Here is a 23,779-nt window from a genome sequence, read left to right as displayed (position 1 = left end):
TTCCAAGAAGAGATCCTTTTCCAAGAAGAGATCATCCTTCAAAGAATGGATGATTCATTTATAATTCACAGCCCCACTTGCATACCAACAATTATTCTGGTTAAGCCCTTTAAAGAGCTGATTTCTTAATTAAACCTAATATTCCCTTTGCACTTGTTTGTCCTTCGAATTTTCTTAGTAAATAGTTTCTTTTAAGCAGTGCAGACGAACGCTCCAATCTAGCCTAACCAAGTACATTTACTCATATATTAAATGAGTGGCATCTACAAGAATGATGCTATGCTGTTTTTTGTTGTTGTTGCTATTTTTGTTTGTTTGTTTGTTTTGAGATGGAGTCTCGCTCTGTCTCCAGGCTGGAGTGCAGTGGCACCATCTCAGCTCACTACAAACTCCACCTCTTGGGTTCAAGCGATTCTTCTGCCTCAGCCTCCCCAGTAGCTGGGACTACAGGCGCAGCTAATTTTTGTATTTATGCTGTTTTAAAGCAATAGAACAATACCAAGAATGGTCACCACAAATAATGCACACTTGTTTTTGAGGAGGAACCTAGGTATATTCAGTTCGATGTCAGCCGCCTTCCTCTCCTAATCACCCCCCTTTGCCTTATACTCCCTTGTTTAAATTAACGCATTCTTGGAATAGAGTCTTTTAATTCATTACAGGGACCTGCAGTTTGCACTTTGTTTTTCATAATTTATCCAGAAAGTCCTCATGGTTTTGTTTTTAAGCTTAGCTAGGCATTTCATTATTTTGGTGACTTGTTTCTTGGCACCACATAGGTGACAGCAAGATGATAATTAAACAGGGCTTTGAGGGATTGAGTGGGCCAAGACATACCCAGGCTGCCTGGAACATGTGTGGGGCCTGGAACAAGAGACCCAACAGAAGCCCACATTCCTTATGCTGGGAGGCATCTCCTCACCCCTGCCACTCCAGCCAGGTGACCTCTGCCCACCAGGGGCCTCCAGCACTGCCACCGTCTGCTGGCATTACCTTTTATATCCTGCAGAGGAACACGAGGCTGGGGAGTCCAGTTCAAATGCAGAATTTGTGGCCTCTCTGGAACTCCACACTAAATGTAGTGGCACAAGGTGATAGTCCCTGGTGCCCAGCCTATAGCCCAGCCCCCTTCTCTTCCCACCAGGCTCCGGTGCCATGAAAGCTCTTCCATACAGGCATGTGGACACCCCAGCTCCACAGCAGAGCTCTGTCAGAACCCTGCAAATAGCTGCGCCTTGACCATTCCAATGAAACAGGAGTGGGCACAATGCTGTGGTTTGAATGTCCAAAACTCATGCTGAAACTGACTCCCCAGTGCAACAGTATTAAGAGGTGGGGCCTTTAGGGAGTGATTAGCACCTTATAAAAGGGATTGAGGGAGTGAGTTTGGACACTTTCTGCCCTTCTGTCTTTTCTGTCATTCGAGAACATACATTCATCCCTTTTGGAAGATCCAGCACTGAGGCACCATTTTGGTTTTTTGTTTGTCTTTCGAGACAGTCTTGCTCTGTTGCCCAGGCTGGAGTGCAGTGGTGCAATCTTGGCTCACTGAAAACTCTGTCTCCCGGGTTCAAGCAATTCTCCTGCCTCAGCCTCCCAAGTAGCTGGAATTACAGGCATGCATCACCATGCTCGGCTTATTTTTTGTATTTTTAGTAGCGATGAGGTTTTGCCATGTTGGCCAGCCTGGTCTCAGGCTCCTGACTTCAGGTGATCTGCCCGCCTCAGCCTCCCAAAGTGCTGGGATTATAGGTATCAGCCACCATGCCCAGCCCCAAGGCACCATTTTGGAAGCAGAGAGCAGCCCTCGCCAGACACCAAACCAGCTGGTGCCTTGATCTTGGATTTCCCAGCCTCCAGAACTGTGAGAAATAAATGTCTATTGTTTATACATTTTCCAGTCTCAGGTATTCTGTTATAGCAGCAGGCTAAGACCATTCCATGGAAATACAGGTGTGCACACCGACAACACAGTCCACCCAGGGCGGACAAACCCAGCAAGCGACTCATGAAGCCCTAGCTATGCAGAGAATGTTCTAGAAGGATGGCCTATGGGCTTGGCCCTTGAAATTGCTGTCCCAAGGCTGGGATTCCTCTTACCTGGGTCTGAAGGCAATGCCTACTAGGTCTGTTCATTCTTCTCATTGAAAAAGCAGCTCCTGCCCCCAATCTGTGTGGTGAAGAAGGGAGTGCAGTCAAATGTAAGAGGGTGGGTTATTTAAAACACTATGGTATATTCTCTACATTAGAAAAACCTCAGATGGGCTGGGTGCAGTGGCTCACGCTTATAATCTCAGCACTTTGGGAGGCCGAGTTGGGTGGATCACTTGAGGTCAGGAATTCAAGACCAGCCTGGCCAATAGGGTAAAACCTGGTCTCTACTAAAAATACCAAAATTAGCCAGGCATGGTGGCATGCGCCTGTAGTCCCAGCTACTCGGGAGGCTCAGGCAGAATTGCTTGAACCAGGGAAGCAGAGGTTGCATTGAGCCGATATCACACCGTTAGACTTCAGCCTGGGTATCGCAGCAAGACTCCGTCGCCAAAAAAAAAAAAAAAAACCCGAAGAAGAAGAAAAACCTCAGATGACATCAGTGAACAGAGAAAGCTGAGATTCTAGTGTTGCTCGTGAGCTTACCTCGAGGAGGCCGGACCGAAACCAGGTCTCAAATGCAGTAGGGATATGCATCTGCTGTTTTTTAAAAATATTTTTTAAAGTATATTTTTAAAATACAGACAGGGTCTCACTTTGTTCCTCAGGCTGGTATCAAACTCCTGACCTCAAGCAATCCTCCTGCCTCCTCCTCCCAAACTGCTGTCATTACAGGGATGAGCCACTGTGCCCAGCCCATTGTAGTTTTTATTAGAATTTATGATAAACTTTTCATTTCATGGCATTGTCAATTATATCAGGTATTTTCTTGGTCATTTTTTCTTTAAGTTTTTGTCTGGAAACCTGCTCTGGGGAGACCTCAGTTTTCTGCCCCCCTGCTTTGTGTGTGGCCCTCCAACTAAAGACAAGCCCCTTAAAGATCACCACTCCCATGACTTGCCTCTACCACAGGTACTTGAACGGCTTCTAAAACTTTTAGATCATCTCTGCCATATTCAAGGGCCATGGAAGTTTCAGAAGTTTCCAAAGCAAAATGTTTTGTCTGAAACAAGTTGCTTTGGACTTTACACGATACAGGCACTTTCCTCTGGGCCCCATAATTGTCCCCTCAGTCATTTGCTTGGTGTTATGACATGTAACAAATCAGAGTGCGAAGGCCTTAGTTTTCTCTTTGTCAGCATTCTGGGATGCCCTGGGGGTAACAGGAAATGCACCCACAGGTCCATGCAGCTGTCTTGTAGGTACTTTTCTTACCTGTGGGCCAGATCCTGTCCTATGTAATGTTGATGTTTGTAACTGTAGAGTTTATTTTTTGGTTTAGGGCACGAAATAATTGGCTTAAGACCACCAGAATTGAAGCAGAGAAGGTGGGGACACATTTCTTGGCCCTTTGATGAACGAACTGAAGATCACTGTTCTGGCTTTCCAACTGCAGAAGCTGCGATGTGGCGGGAAGAGTTGGGACTGTGCAGCCGGGCTAGCTCTCCCATGTCCCTCGTCCACCCTTCATTGCCCACTCACTTGCCGAGAGCTGCTGAGGTTGAAGCACCCAGGATATCCAGGTGGGCCACATTCGGCGGGGCATTGTGACTTGGCACCAAGTCTTTCAGCCTCCCTCCATCTCACTTTCTTTACCTGCAAATAACAACACCGCAGACCCCTCACAAGCAGAACTGGTTCAGCTGGTGCTTGGTAGGTAGTCAAAATCAACCTTCAAGAGTCGGTGTCCTGGAGCTCAGCAGCTGTCCCGGGCCTGGAAGATGGGGCGTGCTCCTGCTCCGTCTCCTTGTGTGGTTCTGGAGTGGGGGATCTGCACAGCCTGTGGGGTCCCCAGAGAGCCTGGGGCTGCTGCAGAGCAAGTTCTCTGTTGTTGGCAAATAAAGCCACAGCAGAGATGACTCCAGTAAGTTGAGCACCCTCTGAACAAAGAAGGAAATGTATTCTCTTTCCCGAGGCCTATTAAATATCGGAAAAAACACTGCCAGATTTAACTTCAAAATATAATTTTTCCAGTATGGCTGGAGTGCACTCCCCGGCCATCCAGAGGCTTCTAAATGCACTGGGGGCTCAGTTACGACCCTCACCAAGTTGTCTCGTCTCGTCTCGCCTGGAACCCACTGGCCCTCACAGAGTTGAGAGAATATTCATTTTCTTGAACTCTTAAGGACAGTTTCTCGCTTGCCATGATTCCACGGAACTGGGCAGCCCGCATCTCAGAGATAGGAAGTCAGAGAAATTCTATACATAGGCTACATTTGCTGAGAAGACAAAGAGACTATTTTCCATTTCTCACTTCTCTCTCAAAGTGCAAAAACAACGGGCCAGTCTGGCCTAGTCACTGCTTTCTGTCTCTGAAGTGTTCCAGGCGCCAGCACCAGCCTTCCTCTTCATTAATGTTCCATGATGACTCCTTCCAGGTGCTGGGGATCCAGCCCACGGGGTTATTAGAGGGCAGACACCAACAGGGAAGGTGTTGTTGACTCACCCTCACAAATATCATTCCTTACATTGTCAGGGCAATTACAAAACACGACTTTAAAAAATGCAATAATAAAATATCCAACTGAAGACTTTCAGTATAATTAATCCGCCAACTTTATATTTTGAGAAGGTCGAGAGCCGTGAGGGAGAATAAACCTTAGAGAAATGCATTGTTTTTAAGTTCTTTCAATAAAGACATGTAGGCATTTTCTAATGTTTTTCCCAAAAAGAACATCTACCCCTCTAATTCCACAAGAGCTATAAAGAATTAAAGAAATTGTGATTAACAGCCCTGCATCTGGAGCTCATGAAGCTCAGAGGATTGGGAATGAAGTGGCAAGTTTAGGTTCGAATCAGAACTTCTGGATTTAAGAAAACAAACCAGGCCAGGCGCAGTGGCTCACAGCTGTAATCCCAGCACTTTGGGAGGCCGAGGCGGGAGGATCACCTGAGGTCAGGAGCTGGAGACCAGCCTGCCCAACATGAGAAACCCTGTCTCTACTAAGAATAAAAAAATTAGCCAGGCATGGTGGTGCACGCCTGTTAATCCCCACTACTTGGGAGTTTGAGGAAGGAGAATCGTTTGAACCTGGGAAGCAGAGGTTGCAGTGAGCCGAGATGGAGCCACTGCACCTCCAGCCTGGGCCACAGAGCAAGACTCTGTCTCAAACAAACAAACAAACAACAACAAAATGCAAATTCTGGCCGGGCATGGCGGCTCATATCTGTAATGCCAGCACCTTGGGAGGCCAAGGTAGCGTATCACTTGAGGTCAGGAGTTCAAGACCAGCCTGGCCAACATGGTGAAACCCCGTCTCTACTAAAAATACAAAAATTAGCCAGGTGTGGTGTTGTGCACCTGTAGTCCCAGCTACTCGGAAGGCTGAGGCAGGAGAATCGCCTGAACCTGGGTGACAGAGGTTGCGGTGAGCACAGATTGTGCCACTGCACCCCAACCTGAGTGACAGAGTGACTCCATTAAAAAACACACACACACACACACACACACACGCAGATTGCAGATTCCTGGGCCCCATCCTCGCCTTTCTGAATTGGAGCCTTTCACCCTTTAAGAATGAGAGGGTGAAATCTGCATGTCATACAGATAGCCCAGGGTCTATTAATCTGATGTTGCTCCCCAGCTCCCTCCAACACCATCAGAGGGTGCACGGATTAGGCCACTGCCGAGTGCAGAGAAGGATCCTAGGTGCCGCGTGGCTGTGCCAAAGCAGCAGAAACAGGTGGTGTGCCTTAAGATGCATGCTCCAAAGCTGTCCGCAAGGCCTCTGGTACAAGCTTCCAGGTCTGCGTCTCGGTTTCCCCGACAGTGTCCATGCGACACTGTCACCAGTTTCTCCTCTCACAGGCAGAAAATTAAATTCGGATTGAGCAAATGATTCCCTGCCCGGGTGTGGAAGAAGGGTCAAGTCCTAAGTATGGAGAGAGCGCCGGCTCCTGCCAGGATCCGCGAAGCTCGGGAGGAGAGGCCAAGCCACCAGGCACCCGGAGGGATAGGAGGCGGCGGGAGGGCGGAGCCCAGTGCCTGCAGGCCGGGCGCTCCACGCCTCCCCTCCCCCTGCACACCCTATTCCCCTCCGGTTGCCCCGCCCGGGGAAGCCCCCTCCCACACCCGCCCGTCAGCATCTGCACGAGAGCCGCGAGCCCTGGCCGCAGAGCTCGGGGTGGGCCGCTCACCCCATACGGCGGCCGCAGCCCGGCCCTGACCACGGGCCGCCTGAGCCCTCCGTTCGCTCGGCGCGAGCGCCGCCACCCGCCCTTACCCCCATCCAGTCCGAGGCCAGCCCCGTAAGCTCCGAGCCTGCTCCGTGAGAAGCCTTTTCCCCAGGAGGAGAGTTACTGGAAAGCAAGAGGAAGCCGAGGAGAGGCGGCGGCTGCAGCGCGCGGGGCCGGGCGGGGGCGCGGGGGCGTCCGGCCACGGACTGGGCAGCGCGGTGTCCCCTCAGCCCGGGACACGGCGCGGCGCCAGCGCCACCCAGCGGACACAGCGGGAATTGCGCTCCCTCCCTACCCGGGGCTCCGGACACAGACCAAGAACGATGACTGCAGCTGAATAAACGCTCGGGACGAGGCCGCTATCGTCCTTCTGCCGGGAGTGAGTCAAATCTCAGCAAAAGAAGAAACAGCCTTGGCCGTAATTCCAAGAGTGCTGATGAAGACGGTGACATCTGACATTTCAATGGCACTTACCATTTCCCCCGGTGTGCGCTTTCCGGGCCAGTGGAGCGCTGCGCCGCTGGTGCAGGACCTGGAGGTCTGCAGGACTGTGACCAGTCGGAGTCTCGGAGTCCTGGGTTAAACATCAGTCGGGAGCATTAGTTCATTCCCTGAGCTCCCCTTGCCCTTCACCCTTCGGTCCCTGCCCCGCCCCTTGCCTGCAGCCCGGGTGGCTCTCCCGGGGCCCTCGTGGCCCCTCTCTCCCAGCCCTCCAAATGGTGAAGGGTTGTTTCCGCTGGTGACTTCCACCTGTGGGAGCAGAGAAAGGAAGCGGGGCAGGGGAGAAGGGGAAGGCCAGGCGATTCCCCTCCTTGCGCTGCAAGCCGGGTGGCAATAGAACACCTGCAGCCCTCCCCGGCGCCCTGCGAATAGGTGGGAGTGGGAATGCCACCAGGGCAGAGCCCCTCCAGCTGGCTGGGGTCTGCACCTCCTCGCCAGCCCGGCCACCGCAAAACGGTGCTCACCTCCCTGCTGAAGTGTAGGAGCCTCTTGGAGCACCACTTGTAGAAAATCAAGTCCCTGGAAAGAAGCAAAATTAATCCGTTTGTTTCTCTATTTATTTTTGCTTCCCCACACCCAGTATTCACTTCATCCAAGGCTGCCCAGTGTCACCTCCCACCCAGAGGAATCTCCCCTCTCCACCCCAGGCCAACACCTCTGCCTTCAGCCGTGGCCTCCACTCTGGCATTACTCTGGGCAGAGGGCTCAGGAGGGCTCAAGGAGGACCAATGACATTCAGAGTGGCCAGAGTAAAGGGAGGGAGGGGAAGTGGTGGACGAGGCATGCAGAGGGCACGGGGTGGGGGCTCTCAGCATAGCAAGGGCTGTGATGGGCTTGAGTCTGACAGGGGAGCAATGACCTGACCTAGGGTTTTGAAAGATCACTTTGACTGCCACCTGGACAGCTGGTGTGGGGAGGAGGGCCATGGTAGATGCAGGGGGAGCAGTTAGGAGACCACCACAAGTGACCATGCGGCTCAGGCGAGTCTGGCGGCAATAGAGATGGGGAGAGGAGGTCAGATTTGGGATCTGTATCTGAAGGTGGAATGGACAGGAATTGCTGGTGGGCTTGGGTGTGGTGCATGAGGGAAAGAGAAATAAGCATCATTCTTAGGATTTGTCCTGAGCAACTGGAAGAATAAGAACAACAGTGGCTAATACGGTTAGCCAGGCGCTCCTCTAAACACTTCACATAAACTGTTTAGATGTCAACACTCCTATGAACTAGGCGTTAGTACTTCCCACATTTTACAGAAGAGGCAATTGAGGCCCAGAGAGTTCAATCAGTTTGCATAAAGTCCCACCGTTAGCAAATGGAAAAGCTGGGATTTGGACCCAGCGCTTCACCACTGCACACTTCCCCAGCTTTACAGAAAGAAGAATGCTGTGAACTGAGCTAGATGAGCCCCGGGGGAGGAATGGGGTTTTTCCGTGGGGGTGTGAATCAAGAGTTCTAGTTGGAATGAATTCAGGCTGAGGTGCCTTTTAAACATCCAAGTAGAGATATTTAGCTCAGCAGATGGATGTATGACTCAGGCCCTGGTGGCAAGGGGGAGCATTTGGGGCTGGCGTGTTTAGCATGGAGAGGAGACAGGAGAATAGGACAGAAGGCTAGGAAGTGGGATTAAGTGCCGTGCATGAATGGATGAGGACAGAAATGGATATTTTAGAGCATCCTGACAAGCCCTGGAGTGTCGGGTGAGGAGAGTGTTTAGGAGATATTGTTCTAGAGCAGTGCTTGCTTTTGTTTGAGGATTCAATAAAGTCTCTCACCTTGTTCCAGAAAAAGTACCTGTGCACACATGCAACATTTTGCATACAATTTCAGGGTGTCTGTGAGTCCCCAGAGGATATGCATGGGCCATTCTATTTCTATCAAATCTCACTTCACCCACCAGCCACAATCAAATTTCACTGCATCTCACAAGTCCTGACCAGACCTCTGATGTATCACCCCACCCTCTCTGTCCGCATGAGATAGGAGCTGCACTCCTCTGGAGGGTCTGAATCCAGACGGTTTTGAATTGAGACAGTTTTGAATGTCTATGTAGAACACAGCTCGCCCCGCAGGTATTGCCTGTGTACATGTCTCATTTGGATATGGTTCTCCTGAGGAATAAGAGGATGAACCCACAAAGTCTTTTGCTCTCTTATTCACCTGGGAGGTGATGTTATTCATCTATTTCCTAGGTTTATTTGTTTGTTTGTTTTCGTTGTTTTTTTTTTTTTTTTTTTTTTGGCGTTTTTTGTTTTTATGTTTTGAGACGAAGTCTTGCTCTGTTGCCCAGGCTGGAGTGCAAGTGGCATGATCTCAGCTCACTGCAACCCCTGCCTCCCGGGTTCAAGCAATTCTCCTGCCTCAGCCTCCCAAGTAACCGGGATTACAGGTGTGCACCACCACACCTGGCTAATTTTTGTATTTTTAGTGGAGACCGGGTTTCACCATGTCGGCCAGGCTGGTCTCGAACTCCTGACCTCAAGTGATCCACCTTCCTCAGCTCCCCATAGTGCTGGGATTATAGGCATGAGCCACTGTGCCTGGCCTTATTTCCTAGGTTTAAAGACAAAACTAGCTCATTCCATTGTTTCCATCAACATAATTTCTTCCCCAGTATATAATGGGCATTTGTTGCTATTGTTTTGTTTGTTTTGGCTGTCCACCTTCCAGCACCCATTCTATTTGGGAGGATTCCCCAGTGACTCTTGGCCGGAATCCATCAGCCTCTCTGGAAATGGAAGGAATGGAAGGAACCAGGTGTCCCTCTTGTCCCCGACCCCTGCAGAGCTCGCAGCCTTTCTATCCTGCCCAGCCTAGTGGGCAGCCTAGGTTTGAAGGCTCAGGTGCAGGGACAGAAGAGAACTTATTTTTGGCCATGGCAGCTAGGCCAGGAGTTCATCTGTGAGAGTAGCATCCCGTGTCCTGTGGCAGCAGTCCTGGCCATGGTATCCTAACCACAGTGTGTCCACGGCTTGGCCTCGCCTGCATCTCCTGCTGCCAGCCTACCTTGATACCTACCCATTTTCCCCATGCGGTTCTCCAGCCTTCCGACTGATTAGTTCTGCACGTGTCCCCATGTTCATTGCCTGCACGAGTCAGCCAGGTCAGCTCTGTCGCTTCCACCAAGACCTCTCGCTGCAGTGGCTGTGCTGAGCTTGCAGCTGACGCCTTGCTCTGCTCTACAGTGTCAGTGCTTGGGATTCTTCTTCTGTTTGGGTTCCCTGAAGGTGGGATTCCTGGCCTATAGAAGCATTGCTGTGTGCCACATGCCAGATCCTTGCAGTTGCCTGTGAAGCTCAGAGCCCTCCATATTGAGGGAGGAAAGCTTCCCTTCCAGCAAAGTCTCCTGACTTCCAGCAAAGTCTCGTGACTTCCAGCAAAGTCTCGTGACTTCCAGCGAAAGCGACTATGCGGCAGCCAGACCAATTACAGAGGTCACAACAACCACCCCTGTCCCAGTGACAATCCTGTGATTTTCTTGGCTCAAAATGAAGTTTGACAAGTCTTGTTTTATACTCTTGTCATCACTGGGATTTCTTCTGACTTTACAAGACCAACAGGAATTGGAGTCAGACTCACGGGAGCCTGAGAGCCTCCCCATCCCACACCGCTGTGGAAGCCATGCCTGGGTGGGGCCAGGGCCGCAGAGGGGGAAGCTGGGAGTGGCTGGGCAAGGATAGAGGCAGCTCAGCTTCCCCTAAGACTGGGGTGGCCTGAGGGGCCCCCTGCACTATGCTGGAACATACCATCCTTTCCAAGAAAGGAAAACGGCAGCTTCTGACTCGTGACTGTGTCCTCCTGCAGACAAGTACACAGCTTATCCCCTCAGAGTGTCTGAGTGCTGAGCTCACATCTCGTGGTGGGATGTGCAGCCATGTCGCTGCTCCATCCCATGGGCATGGCGGTGATTCTGTTAGTGCATACTCTTTAGGGTCCTTTATGGTTAATAAAACATTGAACCACTTCCATACTGGTTGGTAAACAGCCGCTGCCCTGAGCCACCCCCACCCCCAACTCAGTGGCCACCTGCCCATCATTTTCCTGGTCCTTTCCCAGGACTGTACCCACAACCCAGCAGCTAAGGGTCGTACCTGGCACAGGTTCTGGTGGGTCAGGGCCCGTGGTTAAGTATTGGGGGGTATCACCCTACCCACGAGTGTTCTCAGCACGCACTCAATCCTGCCTCTTCTCTGGTCCCCACACACTCAGCCACCCTGTAGCACCTCTTCCCACCACCAAATTAATATCATGCTCATCCTTCTCACCTCATCCTAGCCACACCTCCTTCAGGAAACAGTCCTGAGTTCATAGCCCCTGCACCTCCCCCTCACCCCCAGAGCACTCCGCCTCCTACAGATTGTACTTCCCAAATATGTCTCTCTCAAAGCTCTTTATGAGTCTTCAATATCTCCTTGGCTGGCTGGCCAACTGATTGGTTACAGAGCCTTGCCTTCTCATTGCCTGGTAGCAGATAAGTGAGGCCGGGACTCTGGGGCCAGAGGCAGAGAGGCAGAGGTCCCAGGACACACCTGAGAAGGCCGCCTGAGAAGGGAAGTTTCTGAAAGAGGCCAAGGAAGAGGGACCCCAATGCTGGGGCGCTGTGAGCAGTGCTGGGCTGGTCAGTGGTCAGAACAGATAAAGCTGGTGGGGCTCAGGCAAAGAGGTCAAAGTGCGGGTCACACCTGGAGCAGAAGGAGGGCATGACGCAAGGCCAGCTCAGCCACAAACCCCGTGTTGGGTGCAGGTGCCTTCCCTCTGGGCCAAGATGGCCTGGAAGTGACCGGCCCCTGCTGGACAGGCAAAAGGTTAAGCAACACTCATCCCAGCTTCGAGCTGTCCCTCCCACCCACCTGAGTGTCAAGGAAGTTGCAGGGAGGGAGGCCTTGCTCTGTGCCACAGCTAATACCTGAGAATAGAATTTGGGAAACTTGAATCACAGCTTCCCATAATGTGTTGCGATTGCTTAGAAACTGCGTGTCTCCCTTCCCCCAGTTGCCAGGGATCAGTGGCTCCTGACGCGTTTGCTTTAAATCTCTCTGTTCCCTGCCAATTAGCCAGTTTGACTTTCTGCTGTGGCAGGGATGAAAGTCACTATTCAGCGCTAGACACGGATCCTGGGGGAGGAATCTCATTGCCGTGGAGATGGAATCTGGGCTTGGCACTGCCTGTTTAGCTGCTGGGTGTTATTTTGGGTTGACTCACAGCCCAGCATGAAGCAGGAGGCCAATCTTCGTGCACCCCACAACTTTTCCCTCCCCAGCTTTATCCAGACTGTCTTCTGCTGACCAGCTGTTTATCCTTGTACTTGATATGCGCTTGCCAAAGCCTGCAGCAAAGGAGCCCACAGCTCAGTCCAAAGCAGCCAACCTTCAGCCTACTAGGATCTTAGCCACACCCCAGACTCCCAGAGAGAAGTGACTCACGTTGGACACAGTGGCTTCAAATGACCTCAGGTGACTCACAGCAAACAGACTAAAGGTGACACCCAGTGTCTCACCTATCAACTCAATTTGTCATTTACCCAGCCATGGCTACCACCCTTTCCCAGCTCATTCACCCAGCTGTTTTTAAATATGGGCACACCAGCTTAAATCCCAACCTTGCCTGTCCTAACACCACAAGTCTCAACTCTGGCTGCAGGTTAGACTCACCTGGGGAACATTCGAAACCACTGAAACCCCAGGACTCCCTCCTGCAGAGATCTCATGTAATTGGTCCAGGGTGGGCCTGGGCATCCGTATGTTTTCAGAGCTCCCCAGGTGGGATTTTTATTTGTTTGTTTTGTAGAGATGGTGTTTCCCCATCTTGACCAGCCTGGTCTCAAACTCCTGAGTTTAAGCAATCCACCCACCTCAGCCTCCCAAAGTGCTGGGATCACAGGCGTGCGCCACCGTGCCCAGCCCCCAGGTGGTTTTAATGTTCAATGATCCCGAGAACCAGGGCTCTGCCATCCAATTCTGTGAGGGAGGAGGATGCTGGACAGATATGCTATTTTCATATCCAATTCAGTCACCAGCACATCTGCAGCCTGGCTCATCCCTTCAGTAGAGGACCTTCTGGTATGAACACTTGCTCATTTCTGACCCAAAATCTTCCATAAATTTTTCTGTATCCAACTCTTTATCCTTGGGTTTTAGTGATCTGTAAGTTGCTGCTTAATTTTCTGGACTAGGAATTGAGAGTCTTAGCTGGTGAAACACACATTACCAAAAAACCTAGTTATGGAAAAACTGGCTGAGATGAGAAAGATCTTGTTCTTACATAATTATGGATTCTCAATCTGTTTCATTTTGTTTGTATTTGTTTCTCTGGAGAAATACTTTGTTATACATCACATATATTTTTTGATCTATATATATCTTTGTTTTAGCTTTATTAACTTTGGAGACTTGAATATACACAAAAGTAGACAGGACAGTATCATGAACTACTACAAACCTACCCGCTCCCCTGCACCAACAATGGCTAAACCAGCCCCTTCCCCACACCCATCAGTTTACTCCATCTTCTATTATTTTCAAACAGCGATCATACTATTTCATCTGTGAATGTTTTAGCAGATCACTTGAAAAGAACTTCCTGTGTATCCTAACCACCGTTCTACTACACAGCAAAACTAATTAGCAATTAATTCCTAGAATTTAAATTTCCCAGTTGTCTCAGAACTGTGCTATGTGAATTATTAAAAAGAATTTGAGCCAGGCACAGTGGCTCATGCCTGTAATCCCAGCACTTTGGGAGGCCAAGGCAGGTGGATCACCTGAGGTCAGGAGTTCGAGACCAGCCTGGCCAACAGGGTGAAACCCCGTCTCTACTAAAAATACAAAAATTAGCTGGGCGTGGTGGTAAGTGCCTGTAATCGCAGTTACCTGGGAGGCTGAGGCAGGAGAATCACTTGAATGCGGAAGGCAGAGGTTGCCGTGAGCCGAGATGGCACCATTGCACTCCAGCCTGGGCAACAAGAGTAAAACTCTGTCTCAAAAAAAAAAAAAAAAAAAAAGAATTTGAATCAGGGTACAGATAAGATGCAGATGTTAAAACTGGCTGACATAGGTTACCCCTCCAATTTTTTTTTTTTTTTTTTTTTTTTGAGATAGAGTCTTGCACTGTTGCCTAGGCTAGAGTGTAATGACTTGATCTCGGCTCACTGCAGCCACCACCTCCCGGGTTCCAGTGATTCTCCTGCCTCAGCTTCCCAGGTAACTGGGATTACAGGTGCTCACCACCACGCCTGGCTAATTTTTGTATTTTTAGTAGAGACGGGGTTTCACCCTGTTGGCCAGGCTGGTCTCGAACTCCTGACCTCAGGTGATCCACCCACTTTGGCCTCCCAGTGTTCTAGGATTACAGGTGTGAGCCACCGTGCCTGGCCTCCATGTTCCATTTTTGAGGAACTGCCAAACTGTTTTCCAAAGCAGTGTCACCATTTGACATATTCAGTTTGGTGAGTTTTTACACATAGTACACACCCATATCCCCGTCATGAGATCAGGAATAGGGCATCGGCACTCTAGAATCCTCCCTGTCATCCTTGCACTCTAAAGGTAACCCTATTTTGACTTCTCTCACTCTGGATTAATTCTGATGGGCGGCATTAAGAGGTGATCCGAGGAATGCTTCCACTGGAGAATGCAGCATTAGCAAAGGCACAATGGCTGAGGCAGGGCAACCCCAGCTTTACATTCTGCAGGACAGAGACCCAGATTCTCCTGTGGTCCCACAGAGGCCTGGTGAGCAGGCAGTTCTCCTCTTCCCCTGCCCCGCTTCCTGCACAGCCAGCAGAACTTTTCAAAGGAACAGCAAGCAGGTGGGCTTCTTAATTGGGATCCCCTGGGAGGCAGAGGAGGGGAACCACGTGCACGATGACTAAGTTTCTTCCTAGTGGAGGACTTTAGCATGCAGTGCCATGGGGAAACCTGGCTTGCGGTGAGAAAGGAATCTGTCCTTGCATGGCCCTAGCACAGCTGTCCTCCCCGGGTATGTTAGGCTCTGCTCACCTCCTACCGCAGGCTCTTTAGGAAAGACCCAGGCCCCCGGAGCCCAGCCCACAGCCGCTGAGGCAGGACTTTCTGAGCAAGGCTCCTGACCGCAGGGAACTGCTGTGTGGGCAATTTGGCAGCACAGCCATCTGTTCTGTGGGGCAAAATGCTGGAGAACCAGCTGGAGAACCGTGCTACCCAGGGAGGGCTCTCAGGTGGTGGCCCCTGGAGAGTCAGGCCTGCCGCGCCCATTACCTGGAGGCCTTTCTCCCAGCTCAGCAGTTCTCTGGCTTCCAGCCTTTTCCCTGAACTGACCTTCTCTCTCTGGCCTCACCCAAGCACATATGCAGAATGACACTGAAATCACTCAAACTGCTAGAGATATTTACCCGATCTGAAAACCCCCTACCTTTCCATCCCAGCCCCTAACTCTCAGAAGTTGCTCCTGCCAGCTCCTTTAAGAGATTGTGAGAGCACCACCCCCTACCCACCCCTGCTGGTACTCAGGCCTTGCTTCCAAATACCATCCTCAGCACAGCCTGAAATTGTCAATCCCCTCCAGCCCACTGCCTGGGAACTTACCAATTAGAGGTTAATTTGGGTACTCATTAAAAGATGCAAACAGGCTGCGTATAATGGCTCACTTGAGCTCAAAAGGGAGGATCACTTGAGCTCAAAAGGGATTGGAGACTGGCCAGGGCAACATAGTGAGATCTCCGTCTCTACAATAAAAAATATTTTTAAATTAGCTGGGCTTGTGCTTGTAGCCCCAGCTACTCAGGAGGCTGAGGCAGGAGGATCACTTGAACCCAGGAGGTTGAGGCAGCAGTGAGCCATGATTGTGTCACTGCATTCTCGCCAGGGCAACAGAGCAAGACCCTGTTTCTACAAAAACATTTGTTTCAGTCAAAAAAAAAAAAAAAAAAAGATGTGCAAACGTCCCTGAGAGGGCTGGTCTGTCACATATCAGGGTGCTTTCTTTTAACAGACTGAGCTCTACTAACACCGAGCTGGGAAGAGCAGCAGCTGCAGACACACGGGGGCTTTGGGGCACGTCACACAATGCTGTGCTCTGCAGAGATAAGTCCTGGATCCGGGTCTAGAAAGGGAAACAGGATGATGCCAAAACCAAACCTTTTATGGTTCGGTATTTTGCATACACCAGGGCCGGGTGCAGTGGCTTCGCCTGCAATCCTGCGCTTTGGCTGAGGCTTGAGGCAGGAGGATCACTTGAGGCCAGGAGTTTGAGACCAACCTGGACAACATAGTGAGACCCTGTTTCTACAAAAACATTAAAAATTAGCCAGGTAGGTTGGCATGCACCTGTAGTCTCAACTACTCAGTACTATTTTTTTACTTAGGAGGAAAAATAATGAAATAATCATAAATATATATACAACAATGGGATTGAAACCCAGCTTCTCTTCCTCTCCAGTCCTCTCGCTCCTACTTGTCTTCCTTTCTCTCTCTTCTTCTCCACACTGTCCTTCCCCTATTCCTTTTGTCTGACCCTAGAACAGAAAATAGTCTCATTCCATTTTCTCTCAAGATGTAAAAAGGTGTTTTTTGTTTTGTTTTGTTTTTGTTTTTGCGGGGGAGGGGGGTGCCGCCAGCCTTGGAATCTAACCATTGTCACAGCATGATTTTAGGGAAAAACATTTCTTCCAGCGCTGTACCTGGCTCATTGCAAACAAATGCTAGTTAAGAAAATAAATGAATGAAGTCCCTTTATTGTGAGTTCCAAATACCGGATTTGGGGTGTCCTTCTGGAACTGATCCCTCTGTGAGGGGCCACTGGCTTTCCTGTAGGCACAGATCAGCAGTGCCAGTCTTCCTGAGTTCCCTGAAAATTCCAAACACGAAGCCATGGTGGGACCGCGTGGGACGCAGGGTCTAGACTTCCAGTCTGGTCTCATTTTCTTGTTTGCATCCTTGCCGCTTTTCCTTCTGGAGAGTTCAGTGGGCAGGGACCGATGGGGCCACAGCGCCCTCTGCTGGCGAGTTCTCACAGTCGACTTTTGCCTGCCCGAGTTTATACATACAGCGCCGTTGGATTTGGAGGGTTTGGGGCAGGCTGGGAACGGGGATTTCTGGTTTTATTCCAGGTCCACTCCTTAGTGAATGTCAAGACCAAAGGTGGCTCCTGGTAATAAAATGAGTGTCAGGGTGGCTCCCAGGCATTAATAACCTACAGGAGAGTAGGTTTTGCTTTTGTTTTAACAGCCTTCCTGGTCCAAGTGCCTGAGAAGTGTCGAGTGGAAATGGCTTCTCGCCCAGGCTCAGCGCTGTACCTCTGATGTCAAACTGACTGTCTGCCTGCTGCTCCCTACGTGAACGGGGAGCGTTTTCTCCAACAGCCCTGTCCACGACAGGCCTGGCTGCCACAGAGGCAGGGGCTGAGCCTTCCTTATGTACACGAAATGTGGCCCTTCCACAGAGGCCCGCGGGCAGCTGAAGAGGAAGCCTAAAGCCTCACTACCTGCAGCAGGCCCTTTTCAGCCTTTCAGGATTGCAACAGCAGATAGGGGAGCGCGCCCAGGTGGGGCAGGGAGCGGTAATGGCAGGGGAATAATCCCCAGGCTGTGGGCAGCCCCTTGTTCAGAGCGAGGCCCCCTGTTTTCTATACAGCAGACCCCATTGCTTATAGTGGTGACTTCAGTGCGTCCTGGGCTCACCCAGGAAGTATTGTGAAAATGCAGATTCTGATTCAGTAGGTCTGGGATGGAGCCTGAGATGCTGCATCTCCCACAGGCTCCCAGGCAGTGCTGATGCTGCCGGGCCGGGGACCACATCGAGAGGAGCCAGAGTGTCGAGGAAACAGGTTCTGAAGTCAGAATGCTAGGATTCGAATTTCAGCTCTGTCACTTATCCTGTGACCTTGGACAGATTATGTTCATTACCTTCTCACTGAGTCTGTTTCATCCTGTATAAAATGGCAAGAATGACAGTTTCAGTGGCTTCATAGAATGACAGAGGGACTTCACAGGTTATCATAAGTATAAAATGAAATAAATAGCCAGGCATGGTGGCTCACGCCTGTAATCCCAGCACTTTGGGAGGCCGAGGCAGACGGATCACAAGGTCAGGAGTTCAAGACCAACCTGGCCAACATGGTGAAACCCTGTCTCTACTAAAAATACAAAAATTAGCTGGGTGTGGTGGTGGGCACCTGTAATCCCAGCTACTCGGGAGGCTGAGGCAGGAGAACTGCTTGAACCCAGGAGGTGGAGGTTGCAGTGAGCAGAGATCACACCACTGTACTCCAGCCTGGGTGACAGAGCAAGACTCTGTCTTGAAAGAAAAAAAAAATGAAATAAATAATATTGGAAAAGCTCTTAGCCCAGAACCCTCAGTGCCCAGTAGGTGGTAAGTCTCTTGACATCCATGTGGCCTTTCGACCAGCTGCTTATCGATCTCCTGCTATGTGCCTGGCACTGTTCTGGGACCTGGGATATAGCAGTGACAGAAACAAAATCTCCACGCTCAAAAAGCTTACATTCTCGTAGAAAAACACAGACAATAAACAAGTACGTAAACTGTATAGTATGTGAGTTGGTGATGAGTGTGCTGGAGAGGAAAATAAAGCAGAGTAAGAAAGATAAGGAATGCTGGGTCTGGGGGCCACTGAGAAGGTAACTTGGAGGCGAGGGAGCTGGCCGGCTGGAAGGCTGAGAATTCTAGTGGTGGTGGTGGCAGGGTGGTGAGACGGAGGCAGTATTTGTAAGTGCAGAGGCCCTGAGGCAAGAGGGTATGTGCTGTGTTTGAAGAAAAACAAAGAAACCAGCATGACTAGAAAGTGCAAGTGAAATATTGTACAGGGTTAGGGATGGGGAAGGCAGCAGGGCAGATCCTGTAGGGCTTTGTGAACCACTGATTTTGCATTTTGCTCTGTGAGAGGTGGGAAAACACTGGAAAGTTCTGAGCTGAAGAGTGACGTGTTCTAACTTACGTTTTCAAAGGACAGCTTCAGCTTGCTGAGACTAGACTGTGGCAAGTTAGGGTAGCACCCCTTGGGAAGGTGGGTGGGCAGCCCGTTGCCATGGAATTGGGGGATCCTCAGAGCTGCTGAGTTTAAGAGAGATGGATCTGGGTTCCAGTCAGAAGGGTTGGATGCCTGAGCCCATCCTCAGCCACCTTCTGGACTGGCCTGTGGCCTGTGACCCGGGAGAAGGAATGCTGTATAAGTGGGCACTGGGCCAGGGCCATGGCAGCGATGGGATGGATGACACAGTCTGGCCTCCACCTGGGCCTCCCCTCTTCATTGCTTCCAGATGATTCACCCTCATGTTTCTCTGATGACCGCATGAGTCAGGGCCTGGGGCTGTGCACCTGTTACCTGTGGGAGGGCTGGGGTGAGCCAACTGCACCTCACTCTGTTGTCATTGGTCACCAGGTTGACAGGAGTGAGATGCTGTGTTACAAGGGACCCACCCCGTCCTCTAGAATAGCCAGTCCTGATCCCCACACCACTCACATTTTCCTATTGTTTGATTTCCTGCCTCCTCTCAAAATAGCTGTAGGTCATTTGTTTATTTTTTAAGGTAGATCAAAATTCATTTCATTGCAGGCCTGGCCATGATGAGTGTTAATCAATGTGTCAGGAAACTGGGTCTGTGAACTGAAGGCCTTTCATCCAGGAAAGGCAACTCTGACCTCATGGTTACTGTTGACACAGCAGTCTTTTAAAAATCTAATTCCTCCATAGATACTCATTGAATTCTCACAACACTCCTATTTAGATGTTATCACCCCCACATTCTGGAGGAAAAGGCTGAGTCTCAGAGAGGCTAAGTGACTCATCTGCAGCATCCACCAATTTGTATCTGGATCTGGCTGGCTGCGACCTCTGAGCTCCTCCTATCTCACCTGCTGTCTCTGAAAGAGCTGCTGGCCCCGGAGGGCCACAGGGCAAAGGGAGCAAAGTGCTGGGCCGGGAGCCAGAAAACCTGGGCTGTGGTCCTGGCCTGGCCACAGCGGAGGGTGCCTCGCCACACGCCTCTGGACCTCAAACCCCTCACCTGTAAATGGAAGAGATTGATCGGACCATCTCCAAGATTTCTTCTGTGTGGCCTTAGTTAAGGCTTGTTTGGTGATAACAGAAGCCCACTCTGCCTAAACAGGAATGGGTGATACAGTCCAGAGGCCAGGGAGTCCCTCAGAGCTAAGGTGGGAGCTACAACTGGACCAAGAGGGCCTGGGACCCAGAGAGTTTTGGCTCTTGCAGACCCCTCTCCGGACTGCAGGGCCTTTCTCTCCACTCCTCCACCTGATTCTTCTCTTTCTGCGAACTGGTTTTCTCTTCCAAGAGATCAGCTTTTTCTGCATCTTCAGCTAATGGTGGCAGACGGCAACCCAGCTCCCAGTTACACATCTTCAGCTCTGGGGCCAACTGAGCTCTCCCCAGATTCCACTTCCAAACCCCCAGGGAAAGGAATCCAGCTGGGCGAGCTGGGTTGGGCGTCCACCCCGGTCCAGTCAACCGGCTCCTGATTCTGTCCAGGAGGGCAGGGTCCCAGAGCACAGAAGTAGGGGCCTGGGTCAGGGAGATGCCCCCCATGGCTCTGTACACAGGACAGGAATCGTATTTTTAGGAAAAGAGACAAAGTTAAGTATCATTCTGTTCCAGAGGAGGTGACATTGAGACCTACGAAGAAAGCACAAGCTTGCCAGTAAAGCTGGCCTGCGCGCAGTGTCCGCAGGAACGTCTGGTGGTGGCTCCCTGCAGGTCTCTCCCCAGGGGCACAGGAAACAGCTTTTTGACAGCCAGGCAACCCTGTCCCTGAAACTCACACAGCTGTCCTGTCACCTGTGAGTTGGGTGATGTGGGAGTGGGGCATGAGGGAGCTTGGGAAAGGTCAAGGGATGGGGACAGCAGAGACCACTGCCACCAGTCCTCAGCACTGAACTAGAGCTGCATCATCATTTCCATAAAGGAGATAGTGCCTCAGCAGATCGTGGCAGCTCGGTTTCCCTGATGACCTTGCTTCTGTTCTTAAAACTGGCACCTCCGTAGGCTGGGAGGCAGCCTTGCTCATCCCATCCGCCAGCCTGGCACAGACACGGTGACGTATGTATATTTCCAGACATGATCTGGGATGGACCCTGGATAGTATGGAGAATTTTCTTGGGATCTCCCCCAAACCTGCACAGTCCCGGAGGGCTCCATGTGACAGGAGACCCCTGTTGGCTCCCAGGGACCCTCGGGGATGTCCACAGTCCCAAGGCCACAGAGCCAAGAGGGCAGGAGTGGGTCAGGAGAGCCAACACGTGAATACCTCAGGCTAGGCAACAAGAGTTCAACCAAAAAATACTTCCTCAGCCCCTGCCAAGTGCAGGGCTCTGACTTCCATGCTAAGGATGAAGGTGAAGACAGCATAAGCTCTGCCTCTAGAAACTGACAATCTGCACGGAGAGGAAAGGCATACATGGGCTGGAACAGTAAGGTGGGAAACGCCTCTACCCGGCTGAGTGACCTAGTCCTTGGGTCCCTGAGGAGATGTTAGAGCAGAGGGCAGTGCAGCGGGGATGATGGGAGATTCCTGGAGCTCAGAGAAGAAGGAGAGTGAAGGTATGGACATGGGAATGTGAAGGGCACATTTGGGACCCTAGAGTATAGGGTTTACAGATAGGAACAGGGGGAGAAAAGGCGAAAAATAATATAAGAAATGCAAGGCCTTGAACGGCAGGTTAAAGAGTGTGTCTGTTATCCCATCAGTAATCAGCCCTGGGGGTGGTTTTTGAGCAAGAGGGTGAGTTGCAGAGTAAAGCAGTAGTTCGGGAGGAAATCTCTGGAAGTGGCGTGGACAATGGATTCCAGGCTGTGACAAGAAACTCCTGGAGTCGAGGGCACTGGGTCAGAAGCTACTGGACATAGCTCAGGACCCAGACACTAAGATTAGAGTGTGTATGGGAGAGGGGGAATTCAGGAATAAACACGGGAAATGGTTAAAGGCTCCATGGGACCTGGTTGCTCATTTGCTGTGGACGATGGAGAAGATGTAAAGCTCTAATGACTAACGTGGGACCAAGGGCAGAAGAAGGGCATGCTCTCCACAGCCACGCAGCCATCAGGTGGCAGGGGCAGGGCGCAATCGATGGATTCTGCACAGTCTCTGCCCTTAAGGAACTCACATTCTCTTTTTTCATCCTCAGCTCTTCAGGAAAGGCCCTAAGAAGCCATCAAAGATACGTCATGGAGGAAGCCATCGAGGAAACTTTGTAACCGGCACTTTACCTATATTCTCAGAAATCCTCAAAATAACCAAAGGAGCTCTGGGACCAGCTGCTCAGGGCAGGGGACTCTGAGCTCCACAGCACTCCAGGTTTCCTCCAGGGATATCTAGTCCAGGGCACCAAGTGGACAGGCAAACAGACAGGCTGGTGAAAGCCCTGTGGGGGGTGAGGTCCAGCCTTTGGCCAGAAATCAGCCGGTGCTCTAGCTATCAGAGAACTGAGCAAGGACAAGGACTCCCGTCAGCAAATCAGGCAGAGAAGGGTTTGGGGACACGGGGGAGTTTGGTTTTGGCTGTGTTGAAGTTGACAGGATGATGAGGCCCTGAAACAACAGGTAGATCCAAGCTTGGGTGACAGGTCAGGGCTTGAGTCCAAGGCTTGGGGTCGCCTGCCAGGGACCGTGATTTGAGGCCACTGTTCAAGTTCATGCTTTTTTTTTTTTTTTAAAGACAGAGTCTCACTCTGTCACCCAGGCTGCAGTGCAGTGGTGCAATCTCGGCTGACCGCAACCTCCGCTTTCCGGGTTCAAGTGATTCTCCTGCCTCAGCCTCCCGAGTAGCTGGGATTACAGGCGCCCACCACCAGGCCCAGCTAATTTTTGTATTTTTAGTAGAGATGGGGTTTCTCCATGTTGGTCAGGCTGGTCTCAAACTCCTGACCTCAAGTGATCCGCCTGCCTCGGCCTCCCAAAGTGCTGGGATTACAGGCATGAGACACTGCAGTCAGCCAAGTTCATGGTGCTTTAGAGCAAAGTTGACATTTGTACCTCTTAAACAAATTTACATTGCCTTCTCAACCAGTTTATCTGGGAGGAATAACAAGCTGCCATGTGAATACTGATGAGAAAGGAGGTGGGAGAGGCATTTGATCATCAGTCAAGTTATGATTATGGACACCCAATCAAGAAAGAAACGTGAAGTCAGTGTTCCTGAACATGAAGAACAAGACCAGGGCTTGGGTTTTGGAGTCACATGGACTTTTTTTTGTTCCAGCTCATTTGTCTTTTTGCCCATTAATAAATTAATCTAGACTCTAGATTCCAGAGCCAGTTTGATCTCTTTCAGGAGGGCCTGTGTCAGTTTGGCTCTGACCTTCTGATCCTGAGGGTTGGTACTAAGTGCTACATACTCATTCACTGAGCAGTGTGTTAATTCTAGGGTTGCTGTGTTGAGCGAGACAGACTCGATTTCTACCTTCCAACTCTAAGAAGCAAGTGAAGTAGGTCCCTAGAAAAATGTCAAGTAATTCAGGGAAAACCCTAGGGGTCATCCATATTGAGAATGGAGGCAGATGCTGTTGTCTGAAAGTTTATGTCCCTCAGAACTTGTATGCTGAACCCTAACCTCCAAGGGGATGGATGGTATTAGAGGTGGGGGATTGGGTCATGATGGCAGCGCCCTCATGAATGGAATTAGTGCTCCTTATAAAAGAGAGATCTCTTCCCCTTCTACCATGTGAAGACACAGTGAGCCAGGAAATGCCTGCATTAGAAAGCAAATCTGTCAGTGCCTTGAGCTTGAACTTTACAGCCTGCAGGACTGTGAGAAATAAATGTCTGTAGTTTTTAAGCCACTCCGTTTATGATATTTTGATTTAGCAACCCAAACTACTAAGACAATGGAGGAATAGTAGCCAAGAGAGATACAAAAGAAGTTAGGGGTAGAAGAACAGGAGTCAAGGAAGCTGGGGAATTCAAGGAAGATGGATTACTCACCAGGGTCAAAAGCAGGAACTCAATCAGA

At 50.6% G+C, this 23,779-nt stretch overlaps 1 long non-coding RNA gene across 1 annotated transcript in view; it reads right to left on the bottom strand.

The window, feature by feature from the left end:
• Window positions 1–6,506, bottom strand: part of LOC102114766 (uncharacterized) — a 109,077-nt gene extending 102,571 nt beyond the window's left edge. Inside the window, exons 1-2 of the long non-coding RNA XR_010581621.2 lie at window positions 6,375–6,506; window positions 2,101–2,170 (exon numbers count right to left, since the gene is read on the bottom strand). This is a non-coding gene — a long non-coding RNA (uncharacterized lncRNA). The remainder of the gene's footprint in view (window positions 1–2,100; window positions 2,171–6,374) is intronic.
• Between the last annotated feature and the right edge of the window lie 17,273 nt (window positions 6,507–23,779).

The sequence above is a fragment of the Macaca fascicularis genome, chromosome 1 (assembly GCF_037993035.2).
Source record: "Macaca fascicularis isolate 582-1 chromosome 1, T2T-MFA8v1.1".
Taxonomy (NCBI): domain Eukaryota; kingdom Metazoa; phylum Chordata; class Mammalia; order Primates; family Cercopithecidae; genus Macaca; species Macaca fascicularis.
The sequence above is the reverse complement of the archived record's forward strand: the minus strand, read 5'-3'. Positions and strand labels throughout refer to the sequence as shown.